Below are 18,686 nucleotides of genomic sequence, written 5' to 3'. Positions count from 1 at the left end.
TCCATTTTAGCATACACCCAATACCGACTCTGGAGTTACCTGCAATTCAACTCTTCAAACAAAGTCGGTGGGTGGTGCTGCACTTTATGCGCTTGCCCCTTTTTTCTTTAGTTGGGAAATATGAAATACATTATGGATGGACGCTTATGGTAGGAGAGCTAATTTGTAAGCCACCTCTCTTATTTTCTTGATGACTCGGTATGACCCATAAAACTTGGGGGATAGTTTCTCACTCCTTCTTCAAGCTAACGAGCGTTGTCGATAAGGTCTGAGTTTTAGGTAAACTTCATCTCCCACTATAAATTGCAACTCCCTTCGATGTAAGTCTGCATTTTCCTTCATTTGATTTTGAGCTACTATTAATTTCTCCTTCAGGGCATTTAGTGTTAAATCTCTCTCTTTCAACTGTTGCTCCACGGTATTATTAGTTGTTTTCCTATCTCCATATGAAATTAGAGGGGGGTGGTCTCCCATATACTGCCTGATATGGTGTAGTTTTAATTGAAACGTGAAAAGTGGTGTTGTACTATAATTCAACCCATGCAACTCATTTGTTCCATCTTGTGGGTTGTTCATTACAAAAATACCTCAGGTATGTCTCAAGACATGTGTTGACTCTCTCTGTCTGTCCATCTGTTTGAGGGTGGAATGTCATGCTCCTTTTTAATTGCATACTCATCGGCGTGAACATTTCCTTCCAGAAGTTACTTAAAAACTTTTATCTCGGTCAGTAATTATTGATTTTGGAACCCCGTGATGTTGAACCACCTCTTGAATGAATGCCTCTGCAATTTATTTGGCAGAGAATGGATGCCTGGGGTTGATGAAATGACTATACTTACTTAACCGATCGATAACCACCATGATAGCATCATAACCCCATGCTCTAGGTAATCCCTCTATAAAATCCATTGTCCAATCTTCTCTGATCAATTTTGAGATTGATAATGGTTGCAACAAACCCGCAGGAGACAGAGATTTTGTCTTATTTCTTTGGAAAATCTCGCACCTTTCCACATAAGTCGTTATATCTAATTTCATTCCTTGCCAGAATAATTCTCCATTCATTCTTTTATAGGTCCTCAAGAAGCCCGAGTGCCTTCCCAATACCGAATTGTGGAACGTATGTAGTAAGGCTGAAGAATGAGAGAGCATTAACTTTCCCTTGTACAAAAATTGATTATTCTTCTATTGGTATTTTGGCTTTCCCTCAAGGTCGTTCTTCAGTACTGCTATTATCTTTTGGAGTTCTTCATCTTCTTCAACCTCCTTCAAAATGACTTCCACATCTACCAAGGTTGAGGCTGTCAACACATACGTTTTTTCTATTGGGGGAATGCGTGACAGGACATCAGCTGCCTTATTTTGCAATCCTGGTTGATATATAATTTCAAAATCGTATCCCAATAGCTTTCTCAACCACCTTTGAAACAAAGGTTGGACTTCACATTGTTCCATCAAGAATTTTAAGGCCTTCTAATATGAGATCACTATGAACTTGTTTTTCAACAGATAATGTTGCCACTTCTGGACTGCTAGTACTGCTTCCATGAGTTCCCTTTCATAGATGGATTTGGTTTGGGCTTGGGGAGATAACTTTGGGCTAAAATAGGCTATTGGTTTGAAATTTGGAGACAATATTGCCCCCAAACCAAATCCGGATGCGTTAGTTTCAATCATAAATGGCTGAGAGAAATCGGGTTGGGCTAGTACTGGGACAGTCATCATTATGTGCTTCAACTCTTCAAAGGCTTGTATGGTTTCTTCATTCCAGAAAAAACTATCTTCTTGCAATAGTTTGGTTAAGAGGGCAGCAATGCCATTATAACCTCTCACGAATCTTCTGTAATAGTCATGAGTTCTAAAAATACCCTGAGTTCCGATACATTCTTCGGTTGTGGCCACTCCATCATTGCTTTAATCTTTTCTCCATCTACTTCCACTCCCTGCAGTGAGATCCAATGTCCCAAGTATTAAATCATTGATTGGCAAAATATGCACTTCTTTTTATTTACATACAACTTATTATCTCTCAGTATGTTGAACACTCCTCCCAGATGAATCTCATAGGTGGTAATATTTGGACTATAAACAAGAATATCATAAAAAAAACACAAGTATAAATCGACGAAGAAAGGGGTGAAAAACTTGATTCATTAAAGATTGGAACGTAGTTGGGCCATTGGTTAGTCTAAAAGGCATGATCATAAATTCGTAGTGTTCTTCATGAGTCCAAAAGGCAGTCTTCTCAATGTTGTCCTCACGCATTTGATCTGATGGTACCCCGATCTAAGGTCTAACTTTGAGAATATGACGACTCTATGTAATTCGTCTAAGAGCTCTTCGATCACTAGAATGCGAAACTTCTCAACAATGGTAGCTTGGTTTAATTTTCTGTAATCCATAAAAAATCACCATTCCCCATCCTTTTTCTTGACTAACAGAAATGGACTTGAGTAAGGGCTATGGCTTGGTCTAATTATTTCGGCTTGTAACATTTCATAGACAAGTTTCTCAATCTCTTCATTCTGGGTATGACCATATTTGTTTGGGCGAACATTGATGGGTTTCTGTCCTTCAATGGTCAGGATGCGGTGATTGATTGCACGTTTTGAAGGTAGAGTGGTAGGAGTCTCAAACACATCTTCATTTTCCTTTAGTAACGATTGGATCATAACTGGTAGTCCTTCATGATTGGGTTTCTCAACGTCCTAAATGCTCTCATTGTTCCCTTCGATTTTCAAGTGCTGAAATTTGATTAAAAAAAAACCTAGATCATCCTCTTCCCATATTTTGGATAAAGCCTTGAATGATATTTCGAACTTCGTGAGGGACGATTTTCCTTGTAGAATTACATGAGAATTTTTCAACCTGAACGACATAATCAACGTCGGCTAGTGGACGCCCATGAACCCTGTTGTGCATAGCCATGGATTCCCAGAACCACGTCCATTTGCCGTAAATCGATGGCCAGAAAGTCAACTCTTATCACTAGCTCCTGTAGTTTTAGTTCAATACACTTGCAGATTCTTTTTCCCTAAATTGTCGTTCCATTCTCAATTACCACTATGAATTTTGTCTTTTGTACTAGAGGTAGGTTTAACTCCCCAACTTCCCGATGAATAAAATTGTGAGTAGCCTCTTAATCAATTAACATGATTACCTTCTTATCCTTCATCCTTCCATTTAGCTTCATCGCCCCTTTTTCTGAAAAATCGAGCATCGGCTTTAAAGCTAGTTTTGCCTTCTCAATTACTTCCATCTTCTTCAGCTTAGGCTTCTCCTCTTCTTCTTCTACCTCTTCGATTTCGGAATCTTCTTCTTCATTTGCGATGAACAACATCAGTTTTCGATTCTCTTTTATCTTGCAACAGTGTCCGGGCGAATATTTCTCGCTACAACAAAAACACATACCCTTATTAGAATTCAATGTCCGATAATCTCTTCAATGTTGGATCTTTCTTTGTAAAGTCACCCTTCACTCGGAGTTACATTTACATCATCGTTAGGGTTTCATTCCCTTTTACGAAAGCCTTGTCCGCTGTTACATATTTCTTACCATTTTGGGCCTCCCGCTTATTGGGCTCAACTATACCCAAATTAGCCAAAGCCATTTTTAGGGCCATATTTCGATCATTAACTAATTTGGCCTCCCGCATGCATTCGTCCAATGTTGTTGGATGTTTGCTGATGACCTCCACCTGTAACATCGGTTCGAGTCCATTCAAAAAGGCATCTCTGAGCACGTTCTCACCCATCTCCGGTAAAGGTGTTGAATAGGTCACAAATTTCTTCACGTAGTTGGCATACGACCCTTCTTGTTTAATCCGCAAAAGATGAGCTTCCAAACTCCCTTCCTCGATGCTATGTAACGTCTAAACATCCTCTTTTTCGGTTCTTTATAGGTAGTAATAGCTTTCCAATTATAACTAATCCAAGTGGAACTAATCCACTTCATCATGAGGAAACTTGACAATATCCACCTTGACCTTCTCATAATCGGATAACTCATGGATTTCGAAGTATTATTCAGCTTGATAAACCCAAAACTCTAGATTCTCACCTATGAATAGGGGAATCTCGACTCTCTTATATTTTCTCTTATCAGCTTTTCGAGCTCCTTGGTTTTAAGACAAATCGGCCTCCTCCATCTTTCCTTTCAATTTGAGGTGACTCTCTTCTATGGTTCCTGACTTCTCATTCTTCCCTGTGGAGTTGTTTTCTCTGACTTCCTCGACCAGTTTTTTTATATTTTTGTAAAGACCAAGGAGCATATCCTTTAATCTGGTGATTTCCTTCTCACTAACCTTCATTCTCTCATCCATCTACTTCTCAGTCATCACTCTTGTATGCCCCATGATTGGTGGGCTTTGATACCAATTTGTTAGATTTCTCTTCTTGCACTCAGTAAACCTAACAAATATGGCCAAAAATAATAAAGAAACTCCACTACAATAGTAGTATTAATTAAGAAAAGGGATTACAGAGGTAATGAAGTAGATAAATAACAACCACACCAATAGTACAAGATACTTAAAAATAGAAAATAAGAAATATAAAGGAAGCAAACCAGAGCCTTTGAGAGAGTTGGTGATTCTCTCCTAAAAGCTACCCTCAACCTTTATTTCTCTCACAAAATTCTCTGCCTATACTGAAACCAAGGTGTCATTTTATAGCAGATTGACATTGGTCCCTCAATAGTTGTCCTTCTTTCCCATTTCCTCCATAACAACTTTCTCCTTTCTTATTTCCTCTATAACAACTTTCTTCTATGAAATACCTTTCTTGCCCCTCCTTTTTAGGTGTCAAAGATTGAATAAGTCCAAATTTCCAAATATGAGTAAACTTCATTCTTCCAATTAAAAAATAGTTTTAAAAAAAAAACAAAAAAACAACCCTATCCGATCAATTTTTAGTGAGTTTAGAGGTACTTTTCAGTATATTATAATCAATTTTTAACTCATTAAAACACATATAATCCATAACATTTAAGAAAAAGTATCTTAAAATGCTTTTAGAATCTCAACAACTACAACCATCTTCCTCTCAGCATGAATCTCTCCAATATAGTTGAGTATTTTGTGTAAATAGGTTGCATATTGTTACTCTTTTATCTCATTCAGTTCCGGAATTTTAGTGCTCAAGAGTTGCATAAATTGGCCTATTGATCCCATTATGTAATCAATCAAGTTACAATTTATAGAATTCATTTTTCCTTTGTGAACTCAAAACATTTATTGAAGTTGACCCTATCTATCACTTGTCTAGCCAATCATGTTGAAAATAGAAACCCATTTCTACCAATAGCTTGAAATGCTTCGTGGGTCAAATTTACCCAAATTAGAAGTGCTTTCACATTCAATGACAGACATAACATGAAGGAACTACGCTACTTTTATATAATTTCATTCTATGAAGTTCAACAATGAACATCAGAGATCTATAAAGCGTCATACCGCTTGTTTAAACTCAAAATTCTTAAGTGGCAAACCAGCATTTTGTGCCGCTTCCCGAACATATTTCTCCTTTTTTTTTAATTGGATCCATACCATAAACCTCCATATCTTCATCCTCAGCGTAATACTTAAGATTAGAACTGTTGGGGTTGGTGCCCTAAATCTCGTAGGGTTCTATAGTTTGTAATTGTAATGTACAAGCATTTTATTTATGTAATGAAATATGTGATTTTTTATTTCAAAATTAGTTGCATTAATCACAAACCAATAAACTATCATCCAATGTTATCTTGGAGTTTAAATATGTATGTAGAGACATATGGATGGATCATATTTAAGTGATAACCTAAATGGTCTACAGTAGATGGATAAGGTTGGATATCTTATTATGGTGACACTACGAGTATAACTTGCTTTGTAGATGTTAAAATCATTGTAAAGTGCTAAAAATAATCTGATACTGATCATTCATATAGAGACATGTGAGCGGGGATACTTTATACAAAGGAGTTTGTATAAGATCGGACCACGAAATGTTTAGTTTCATTATATAACGTTGTTCATAATAGAAACTTACATTTTACCAGGATGACCATAGGTAACATGACCTAATTTTTGAGTGAGTTGTGAACTTCTACCTGTGAAGGCAATCATTTGATTTGTATGGGTGAGAGTGACCAGATCGTCGACTCAACAAGCCTACCATTTTGGGAATTCGTCTGATAGGGGAGTTGGAAACACAACTACACAAGAAAGAACTCACTTCTTCTCTAATATCTGGGCAAGTAGATAAATTGCTCTCTTAAGAGCTGATTCCAAGGCTTGAACAATGTGGGCCACACCCTCTCAGGTCCGAAAAGGGTTTGGTCATAGTTGGGCTATGATTTATTGTTCATTAGAGGGATCCATGGTACTTAAGAAGTTAGATGTAACTACAGAGGCAAAATGGTAATTTTGGTCCATGTGTACTTACAAGCAATTTGTGAAAGGTCATTGTACTGTTGATTGGTTATATCCAATAGATACAGAAATATATATGTAGTGAAAAGAGCGCAGTTGTCGGTCTTTTATTGAGTGCCCGATAGTTAACGAATGGTGAATAATTTAATCGAAGAGTTTAATTAATTATTCACGTACTGTTGGAGCAATAAGCTACAGGTCCATGAGGTCCCCTCGGTACCTCAACGGGAATAAATGAGAATCGATTTTTGGATTAATTTGAATTGTTCAAATTAATTGAGGGAATTAATTATATGTGATATAATTAAGTTAATTTAATTATATATGATATAATTATTGTAGTGTATTTGATACATTATATTAAGTATTTATGAGAGAAGATAAATATTTGAATATGATTCAAATATTAATTATATGAATTGGATTCATGTAGTTGAATTTAATGTAAATGTGATTTATACTAAAAGCCATTTTTGAGAAAAAATTGAAACTATAGGTTATATTGTATTTGATGCAATATAAAAACTATAGTTATATGTTATATATGATATAACATATAGTTATGTATATATGTATATATGTATTGAAGTTAGATTAGATTGTTTTATTTTAATTTATTTTTAAAATTAAATTAAAGGGAGGGAAATAACTTCTATTCCCTTCATTCTCTACAATCACATAAGTGGGAGGTTAGGGTTCCTGATATTCTTCTTCTTCTTCTTCTTGCAAAAAGAAAGAGAAAGCAGTATACACAAAATAGTTCTGTGAAAAAAACAAAATTCATCCTCTTTCATCTCCTTCTCTCAATCAAACCCTTTCTTAAAAAATCCAAAATAGCTAGAGCCCACAACTCTTGCGTTCTCTGCCTGAGAATACCGAGGTTTCCAAGTGGTGGTGACCAATTGGGTTTTTGAATTGTTCGTGATTTTCATAGTAAAAAGGATACATGAAGATATTAGATTCTTCAAGGGTAAGCCTTCTATTCCCTTTTCTTTTCTAATTTATTTAGCATGTTGTAAATTTATAATTAAATGCATGATCTGTATATTTCTCTATAAAATTATGACTTCTGTAAAAATGGGATTTGGGACGATCTACTTCCGCTCATGGATCTCCTTATCAAGGATCCTTCAAGAACCTACACCAATTCCAATCTCCAAGACTTTCTGAGCCTTCCCACTCAAATGGGAAAACATTTGGGACTTGTAATCTGCAATCTGACTAAACAAGAAACATAGAAAAAACATAGAAACAATGTTAACTAACAGTTCACAAATTCCAGTAAACAGTAATGTTAAGTTAGCTCTAACCTTCACTTCATACAATTTTATGGCATTAGCCAGAAGTAACAAATAGAAATCCTCGTACCAATCTGGCTTAGGAGGACGGACCCTGTTCAACATAGCCTATACACAACAAAATTAATCAACTTAATCATGTGGGTTTGGGGGAGTTTGATTAAGTAAAATATGGTTATTGATTTAGGGGGGGAAACCCATTAGTCCCCTTGGAAAGCAGATGCTCACTGTATAATCAAAGGATGAATTAGAAGCAACCATTGAAGGGCATAGGGGGAGTAGAGATGCGGTTGTTGCTGCTGCTTCAATGAAATGCCTTCTCCTACATAGGCAAGAATGGTTGTGGGAAAACAAATGTGGGAATAGTGGCACTATCTTTAGATCACTTCCCGTTGGCACTTCTGGACTGCTCTAGCGAGTGCAGTTGTAGAATGATGATGATGATCTAGATTTGACTTGTTGAGAAGCATTGCTTTTAGGAAAGATGACCGAACTTGGAGAAGAGATGTAAAGATTCATGTTGCTTTGACTTTGTTGTTGTAAGGACATAAAAGGGAAATTTGCCCAATATTTGGGCCCAAAATACCAAATGACCTCTTTTTTTTAAAAAAAAAAAAAGTCAAATGATCATCTGTTGACGTCATCGCCATACCAGATTACAAAATTGCCCTCTCATTTTGTCTTCCATACAAAATCTCTCTTCAAACGTAGCAGTACTCTTGTGTGGAAGTTTCGCTCAGTATTCTTGTGTGGAAGTGTTACTCATTCTCGCTTTGCAAAATTGTCCATCTACTGCCGATATTCGAAACTCTTGGGTAAGTGAATTTAATCTTCGTTATGCATGTTGTGTCTATTTAGGTTTTAGGTTAGAATCGACCGACACGTATGTTTAATCCTGCTTCATCTATTTCTCTCAATCAAACCTTTTCCTCAATAATCGGTTGCATTTGTTTATATTTTGGGTTTTGATGTGTTTTGCATCATCGAGACGAAGACGAGCTACAGTTAGAGCCAGATAAGGTGAGAGCGAGATTCATGATAGCGATATTTGTGAGAGCAATATCAGCGAGAGAAAGATCGGCGAGAGCGAGTCTAACTAGACTTAAACAGAATGTATGGTCACTGGTTTTTTTTAAGAACCCATTATCTGATATATTGAATGTTCATTTCATGTAAGAGTACTTTAAGATGTCAAAAGGTTTGAAAATACGTGAAGTTGATTGATTTTTCGGGCAAGTAACAAGCTTGGCCCACATTGCGAATGCCAACAAGATTGTGAAGGAGAAGCTTACCCGAGAGCAGTTAGAGATGTTTAAGAGAATATTTTTTGGGCAATTCGTAGACATTAACATCGTATTCAATAGCCCACTTGTCCACTATATGTTGTTTAAGGAAGTGAAGACGAAAAGAGCTGATCAATCAAATTCTTCATTAGAGGAAAGGGAATCACATTTTCGAAAGATGATTTTTGTTGATTACTGGTTTGTGGTGGTCCCCTATGCGAGTTCTTCGGAGTGAGGAGTCCTCACAAGAACATACAACTAAGTATATTGGTAATCAGTCGACTTCGAACTCATTCCACCTGAATTTACTAGAAGAAGAATACAAGAAGTTAGAGTTCAAAAATGATGATGATGTTGTTAAGATCACCTTGGTGTATCACACAGACGTTGCAATGACGAGAAAGAACAAGCAAAAGAGTGCAGTCGGTCGTACACTACTATTAGACGTTAAGGACTTAGATTATTACAAAAGACTAAATTGGGGTACAGTTATTTGGGAGAGGATACTCGACGCCCTTAAGACTGCATTGAATGATAAGGTTGGTCTATACATGGAGAAGGTGAAAGGAAATAAAAAATACATCTTGAAGTACTCTTTGCATGGATTTCCTCAAACATTTCATATAGATATTCTTTAACAAAAGATTGTCTTTGGTTTAACATTAACATAGTTCTGAATATGTGTTGTTTCGTATTTAAGTATGGACATACAAGATCTTCATCATTGATAGCGAGGAAGATAGCCACTCAAAATAGCAAGGTAGCTGTGCCTCGTATATTACGGTGGTCATACTCCTACAGGTGTCATTCAGAGCACTGGAGAGAGATATTTTTTAGTCTCAAAATGTATGTGTAATCTAGCCACAATATGTTTATTTGGTTTTTAAATTGGCACTAACCATCTTACTGGGTTAGGTTGTTAATGTAAACAAAAGTCAAAGAGGGTCTTATCATGTCCAATGCTGAAAAGAAGTTTTGTGACACCCCAACAGATAGACGGACCGTAAGATAATTACATTTTGATGTTAAGAGTTCGAGAAGCTCTAGTAGTTCAAAAAGTTCAGAAAGTGGTGGTAGTTCAAATGGGGATGATAGTTTTGAAAGTGGGGATGATGATAAGCAAGAATATGCTTAAGGTGGAGAGAGGGACGGAAAATTTGAGGATGACATAAACATCCATGAGTCCACCTACACCCCCAGTGAGGATATGTTTCATGATGTTCTGGTGTGCCACGTTCGTCCTAAGCTTGAGGAAGAGTATCCTGAGCCTGAGGTTTCAGGCCGTACGAAGGGAGCTAATGTTGATTCTTCTATATTATTCGTACCTGCGGAGTATTGACAGCTCAATATCGAGGTTGGATGGTTGTGTATCAAACCTCAAGAAAGACACGAGAGACATGAAAGCATAACTGCCAACCATTATGTCTCTGTTACAGTCTATAAAGGGTACCACGGTCTTTGAGGCGACAAGTTTACCCACTCCACAGACAGGCCACGATGCCACTAGGTCACCTATCCCATCCCTACCTCAGTCACCCACCCCACCTCTACCTAGGTTACCAACCACACCACTACCTTAATCACCCACACCCTTACCGCACCCACCCATTTAGCTTCCACCTAGGTCACCCGCCCCACCACTACCTCAGTCACCTACCTTACCTTTCCCTTTAGATACCACCACCTCACATGTTTCACTTCCACTTCAAGATCCTAATACCACCATGTCACTCATTCCTTTTCCACCCGTAGAGCCCAATACTGCATTCTCACCTATTTCTCCCCCACCCGTAGAGCCTGATACCTCTACCTCACCCACCCTACTTCCACCTCCAAAGTGAGATAACGCTGCCTTACCCACTATCCTTCCACATTTAGATCTTGATTCAAGTAGAGAGAACATTGAACCTCCACTTTCTAAGATACAATGTATGTTGAAGCCAACACTTATTGCACAATTTGACACCATGCATCTTGGTTCACTGGTATGATCCTTCTGTGATTGGAAAAGCTCTTTGTTCATATTTGTTATTTGACATGCTCACCCTTTTGTTATATCTATGTAGGTTATGGTTGAAAGTAAAAAAACTACTCGTAAGAAGAAAAGTATTGACAAGTACACACTGCTGGCCCCACCAAAGAAGAAAATAATGAAACAAAAGGAAATTAGGGTACAACATCCTTTAGATAAACCAACAATTAAGTACCCTCTCCCTGGAGTACCTACAACACTATTTAGAACGATAGTCCAATACAACTTAACACATAAGGTGAAGGAATTCTTAAAATAGAGAATCAATGAGCGGAAGTAGATCGTTCTAAACCCCATTGTGAAAGAACATGAACATTTACAATCCAACAAAACAATTATGTATCAACTTTAAATTACATCATGCTTCAAAAGGAAAATACAAGAGATCGAGTAAACATACCCTTGAAGAACATCTTCTTCACGTATCCCTCGATTAATCAGCAAAGCATTCACCAGCACGAACACAACGTGAACAAATCAACAAACTGCACAAACTGGTAGAACCTCGAACACAATCGAGTAACACTCGATTCTCAACCCTCGAACAGTAACTTGACACTACCACGAAGCTACCTTGGTATTCTCGGTGTGAAAATCCAAGAGGTATGGGCTCTGTATGGATTTGGTAGAGGGAAGGAGGAACTAGACAATTGAGTAAGTGGGAGAAGATAGAAGTCTATTGTTTAGACTTAGGTACTCGATCGTTTAGCAGCGAGTAGCTGTCGTATAGGATATTCTTTCCTTGATCGTTTACTCTCTCAAAGCTATTGTATAATTTTTTTTGCTTTATGTGCATTGGATCATGAAAAAATGAAAATATTTTTCATTTTATCCATTAGTTATAAAAAACTGATGGAAACTTCCCATTAAGTCCGTTATTGGGAGAAAAAACCAAAATCATCTCATAATTAATTTATTATAAATAAATATAATAACTAATTTATCATATCATATTTATAACCTATAGTTTTAATATCACATCTTATGCAATATATAAACCATAGTTTTTTTTCTCTTTTATGGCATTTAATATAAATCATATTTATATTAATTCCTTTAATTAATGTATCTTACATCAAAACAATTATATCACATATAATTGAATCAATTTAATTATATCATATATAATCAAATTCCTTCTTGTTAATTTGAACACATCAAAATAACCCTAAAACTGATTCTCAACATGAATCCATTGAGCTACCAAGGGGACCTTATGGACCTGTAGCTTGAAGCTCCAACGGTACGTGAATAACTAACTAAACTCTTTAATCACGATATCCACCATCCATTAACTGCCCGACATTCCACTAAAGACTGACAGTTGCACTCTTCGCACTACAGATATATTTCTGTGTCTATTGGATATAACCAATCAATAGTATGATGACTCTTCACAAATCATTCATAAGTACAACTAGGCCAATTTATCGTTTTGATCCTATAGTTACATTTAACTCCTTAAATACCACTGATTCCTCTAATGAACAATACATCATAGTCCCACTATGAGTAAACCCTTCTCGGGCCAAGAGAAGTGTGGCGCCACATTGTTCAAGCCCTGAAATCAGCCCCTAAGGGAGTAATTTATCTACTTACCCTTGCTTCAGGGAAAGAGTGAATTCCGTCTTGTGTAGCTGAGTTTCCAGTTCCTCAATCAGACGACTCCCCAAAGTGGTAGGTTTGAGTCGGCGATCTGACCACTCGCACCCATGCAAATCAAAGGACCTCCCTCTTAGGCAGGAGTTCCCAACTCACTCAGGATTAAAGTCATGTTACTTATGGTCATCCTAGTGAAATGAAAGTCTCGATCCAGAATTTGTTAGCAACCTTAACAATTCCGCATAAGTGTAACCCCTCTTTTTGGGGCCCTAGAGTCCCACCCTAATGCGCCCACCATAGGGAAAAAGCATATTAGGATAAGAAACTAAAGCAACCTTATCCTTTTCAGGAGATCAGATAAAGAGTTGTGCAAATATAACCATCCTTTAGGGGGACACTCCCAGGGTGTCTCGAGACGATGCACAATAACGTTATCCAACCTAATGAGAGAGACCGTGGGATATGTTGTCACACGTCCCACTCCCACTTACTATGAACATTCTCTCCATTCACATTGGTATTGACCTACCCAAATATCATTCTTTAGGGGGACACTCCCAGGGTGCCTCGAGGCCGAGGATAGATCTCACGTTGTGAACTTTTAGGGAGAAACATGTAGAGGTTTAAGTGAAGTATCATATACCCCAAGTACCTCCAATTGAATGTTCTACAAAGGGATTCATTAACTTAGACAATCCGACTACTAATTTTATCTAAATGTGAGTTTAATTCGCTAAAAAACAACTCTTGCTTTTGATAATTAAACAAGTTTGATTCAAGTCTTATTAAACACTTTAAAAGACTATCATAAAAAATGCATGCATGTAGCAAATCTATCTAATTCAACTGTCCAGGTAGGTTTCCAGATAAGATTGTTTCGTTTCCATCAGCTTAAATACCATAACTTAGACAGAACCCGCCTTAGACAAAAGGTTCGTTATAGATAGATTTGGTACATATTTAATATTTTATTAGTCAATTTAATCCTATTAAACTGAATTAAAAGATTAAACTTAGGTTTCTAATCTCATTAGAACCGTGATCTTAGGTCTATCTCAATCAAATTTTAAAACTCTTTTAAAATATGATTAAAGCCTAAGTGTGCATGCATGTCTTTCTTGGGAATGATGTAGGTCTACTGACTGCAGATAGTCAATAGTTCAGTAGCTATCTTAGTATTGTATGTAGACGATATACTACTCATTGGGAATGATGTAGGTCTACTGACTGCAGTTAAGAACTGGCTAGCCACCCAATCCCAAATGAAAGATTTGAGAGAGGCTCAGTTTGTTCTGGGTATACAGATCTTTCGGGATCATAAGAACAAAGTGCTAGCGCTGTCTTAGGCATCGTATATTGACAAAATCTTGCTCAAGTACTCGATGCAAAACTCCAAAAGAGGTCTACTACCATTCAAGCATGGAGTCACTTTTTCTAAGGACATGTGTCCTAAGATGCCTCAAAAGGTTGAGGACATGAGACAGGTCCCATATGCATCTACCGTTGGCAGTTTAATGTATGTGATGCTTTTCACTAGGCCAGATATTTACCATGCTGTGGGAATAGTCAGTAGGTATCAGTCTAACCTAGGTCAGGGTCACTGGGCCGCAGTTAAGAACATCCTCAAGTATCTTCAGAGAACAAGGGACTACATGCTCGTGTATGGGTATAAGGATTTGATCCTTATTGGATACACAGATTTTGACTTTCAGACTGATAAGGACTCTCGGAAGTCCACTCTAGGGTCAATATTTACTCTTAACGGAGGAGCTATAGTGTGGCGGAGTACTAAATAGGGGTGCATCCCGACTCCACGATGGAGGCCGAGTACGTATCGACTTGTGAAGTTGCTAAAGAGGCCGTCTGGCTCATAAAGTTCTTGATAGAGTTGGAAGTTGTTCCAGATATGTCTAGGCTCATCACCCTCTATTGTGACAATAGTGGTGCTGTGGCGAACTCCAAGGAGCCCAAGAGTCACAAGCGCGACAAACACATAGACGGAAGTATCATTTGATCCGCGAGATAGTGCATCGAGGAGACGTGATCATCACGAAGATCGCCTCAGAGCAAAATGTTGTTGATTCGTTTAAGAAGGCTCTCACGGTTACATTGTTTGAGTGTCATCTTCAGAGCATGGGTCTATGGGACCACCCGCGGCTGGACTAGGACAAGTGGGAGATTTTGTTGCACTAGGTTTTTATGCCCTAGTTTATTGTTTTGTACTTGTTTGTTTGTACTCCTCAATTTGCTTTAGGACAAGTGGGAGATTGTTGGGGTTTGTGCCATAAAGTCTCGTGTCCTGTAGTTTGTAAACAACTTTGTAAGAACATTTGTGATTTATAATATATATGATATTTACTTCACTTCTTGACTTTGCACATTTAGATGTTTTTATTTTACCACAAACCAATAAACTTAATATCCCTGGTTGTCTTTATATAACTTAAGCATGTATGTAGTGACATACAAGTGGATCATGTCTTAAATGAAAATCAAAATGGTCTGTGGTATATGGATATAAGAGGGAAATCTTATCCTGGTAACACTATGGATGCGACCCCCTTTGTGGAATAGTTATAAATGTTATGACTTGTCACAGATGGTCTGATTCTGATCATTCATGTAGTGGACATGCGAGGGGGGGCGTCTTATACAAAAAGTTTGTATAAGACCTGACCTCGAAGTGTTAATGTCTCGTCATATAACTCCGTTCATGACTGAGACTTCACTTCACTAGAATGACCATAGGTAACATGACCTCAATCCTGAGTGAGTTGAGGACTCCTGCCATTGAGGGTGGTCCTTTGATTTACATGGGTGCAAGTGACCAGAGCACTGACTAAAACTTACCACTTTGGGGATTCGTCTGATTTGGGAGTTGGGAACTCAGCTTCACAAGATGGAGTTCACTCCTTCCCCAAAGCAGGGGTAAGTAGATAAATTGCTCTCTTAAGGGTTGATCCCGACGCTTGAACGATGTGGCGCCACACACCTTCTCATGGGTCGAGAGGTGTTCACACATAGTAGGACTATGTTGTATTGTTCATTAGAGGGATCAGTGGTTCTTAAGGAGGAAGATGTAGTTACTGGGGCAAAACGATAAATTGGCCTGCTGTAATTACGAGCATCTGTGAAGGGTCATCGTATTGATGATTGGTTATATCCAATGGACATAGAAATATATCTATGGCAAGAAAAGTTCAACTATTGATCTTTAGTGGAATGCCTAGCAGTTAACGGGTGGTGGATATCGTGACTAAAGAGTTTAGTCAGCTATTCACATACTGTTGGAGCTTCGAGCCTTAGGTCCATAAGGTCCCCTTGGTAGCTTGGATACAAGTTGATAGTCAGTTTTTGGATTAGTTTGAAATTTTCAAATTGACAAGAGGGAGTTCGTTATATATGATATAATTGAACTAAGTTAATTATATATGATATAATTAACTTTATGTATGAGATATATTAATTTGGAGGAAATTGGATATAAATATGATTTATATCTAGTGAAGGAAAAATACTATAATTAATATATGATATTAATTCATATGTTATGAATATGATGAGATCACATTCATTGGACGTTTAAAAGGGAAATGGGACGACATCTCTTCTATTTTAATAACGGATGAGTGAGTTGAAAGATCATTTTGAGACGCATAAATAGCTCACAGTGTGTTAAGCATGAGAGGCGCGGACATTGTGTTAAAAAGTGTGTTATCGCTTAGAAAATTAGTGCCTATACGATAGTGCCTGCACTACCGCTTACCTACGATATTGCTAAGCGATCGCTTAACGATTACACTTGCGCACGCTATTTATTAAATGATCGTTTAGCTCCCGATATTTACTAAATAATTGTTTAGATGATCGCTTAGTTTTTATACACGATCGCTTACCTTTTCCTACACGAACGTTTAGACGATCGCTTACCTTTTTCCTACACGATCGTATACTTCATCTAAACGATCAAGCATTTTTTCTATATGATAGACGAGCTCATCTCCCACTTTCTTGATCGTTGTATACGATGTTTCTTCCTCTTTCCCTCTACCAAATCCGAATAAAGCCCACCCTTCGTATTCTCACTCCAAGAATACTGAGGGCTCTGAGTGGTGGTGTGATCTCCGTTTCCTTCTATTTGTGTGGAGACTATTCAAGGTAGACAATTGAGTTATAGATTTGCTGTGAAGAAGAAGTATTCGACTGGTATGATCTCTCGATCTTTTTAGTATTATGAATGCATTTTAGTATGTTTGGATGTATATGTGGTAATTCTGTCACAATGAATTGGAAAGATCCGCTTCCGCTCGTAGGTACTCTTGAATAAGAGTTCCTTCACTCGAGACAATGCACAAAAACGTTATCCAACCTAATGAGAGATACTGTGGGATATGCTGTCATACGTCCCGCTCCCACTTTTAGTTGGAGAGGTAACAAAACCCTATACTTTTCATTACAAAACCAGATGGATTATTTTGTGAAAGAATTTTTGGGCCTACTATGAACATTCTCTCCATTCACCTTGGTATTGACCTATCCAAATACCATCCTTCAGGGGGACACTCCCAGGGTGCCTCGAGGCCGAGGATAGATCTCACGTTGTGAACTTTTATGGAGAAATGTGTAGAGGTCTAAGTGAAGTATCATATACCCCAAATACCTCCCACTGAATGTTCTACCTAGGGATTCATTAACTTAGACAATTCGACTACTAATTTTATCTAAATGTGAGTTTAATTCGCTAAAAAACAACTCTTGCTTTTGATAATTAAACAAGTTTGATTCAAGTCTTATTAAACACTTTAACAAACTATCATAAAAAATGCATGCATGTAGCAAATCTATATAATTCAACTGTCTAGGTAGGTTTCCAGATAAGAGTGTTTCGTTTCCGTCAGCTTAAATACCACAGCCTAGACAGAACCCACCTTAGACAAAAGGTTCCTTATAGATAGATTTGGTACATATTTAATCTTTTATTAGTCAATTTAATCCTATAAAACTGAATTAAAAGATTAAACTTAGGTTTCCAATCTCATTAGAATCGTGATCTTAGGTCTATCTCAATCAAATTTTAAAACTCTTTTAAAACATGATTAAAGCCTAAGTGTGCATGCATATCTTTCTTATTGTTTTTAGTTCTAATTTCATTAATTATAACACTTATAAAAAAATGAAACAATTAAAAACATCCACATTGCTAAGCTAGACTAGGTATTTATAACTTTTATAAATTAACCTAAGTGTCATGCTTCATGAAATGTTCATTCATTATTATATATCACTCCTATATAATTTGTAATGAACCAAGTATACATGTTTTCACACACTCTTATACTATATCACTTATAATATAAAGACGATGCATGGACATGCTTAATGCATATATTATAACTCTTATATTATACGATGCATGAGCATGCTTTAATGTAATTTAATTATGTAAAATACTGTATTATAACTCTTATAATATAAAGATGACGCATGAACAAATGCATAACCTATGGTGGGTTTTAAAACTATATGACATACTTTATGACATATAATTAAACATACATCACATGTACATTCATAAAAAATTCATGGACCAGGATGATTAGCCTAAAAAATTGGAAATAAGACTATCTATTACATGTCATCGAGTCAACAAGTTCAAACAGGCGAACCGGCTCTTGAACTGCCCGGGCGAATCCTCGTTTCAAGATCGTATACCAGCTCTTTGTGATCGTCGAGTAACACTGAACGAGTATAAACGATTGTGTAGCATGGATCGAGTGTCTTTGACTATGCGATGAAGCATGAAGGCCACGCGCATATCGTGTAACGCATGGCTAAACGATCGAGTAGGCAACAACTATATGATGAAGCATGATCATCTAAACGGTTGAAGGGCAAGCGTCGAGTATCTCATACTGAATGATCGAGTAGTCAATGACTATGCGATGAGCATTCTGGCCTACTCGATCATTTAGTGTGCGCGCTTGACATGCGTCGAGTATCATATACTCAACGATCGCTTACCTCATCGTCTATGAGATCGAGTAGGTAACGCAAC

At 37.3% G+C, this 18,686-nt stretch overlaps 1 pseudogene; it reads right to left on the bottom strand.

Moving 5' to 3' along the window:
* Positions 1-7,546: 7,546 nt before the first annotated feature.
* LOC120081104 (uncharacterized) lies at positions 7,547-8,233 on the bottom strand (annotated as a pseudogene).
* Between the last annotated feature and the right edge of the window lie 10,453 nt (positions 8,234-18,686).

The sequence above is a fragment of the Benincasa hispida genome, chromosome 7, assembly GCF_027475165.1.
Source record: "Benincasa hispida cultivar pf3 chromosome 7, pf3_genome.v1.1, whole genome shotgun sequence".
Classification (NCBI taxonomy): domain Eukaryota; kingdom Viridiplantae; phylum Streptophyta; class Magnoliopsida; order Cucurbitales; family Cucurbitaceae; genus Benincasa; species Benincasa hispida.
The sequence above is the reverse complement of the archived record's forward strand: the minus strand, read 5'-3'. Positions and strand labels throughout refer to the sequence as shown.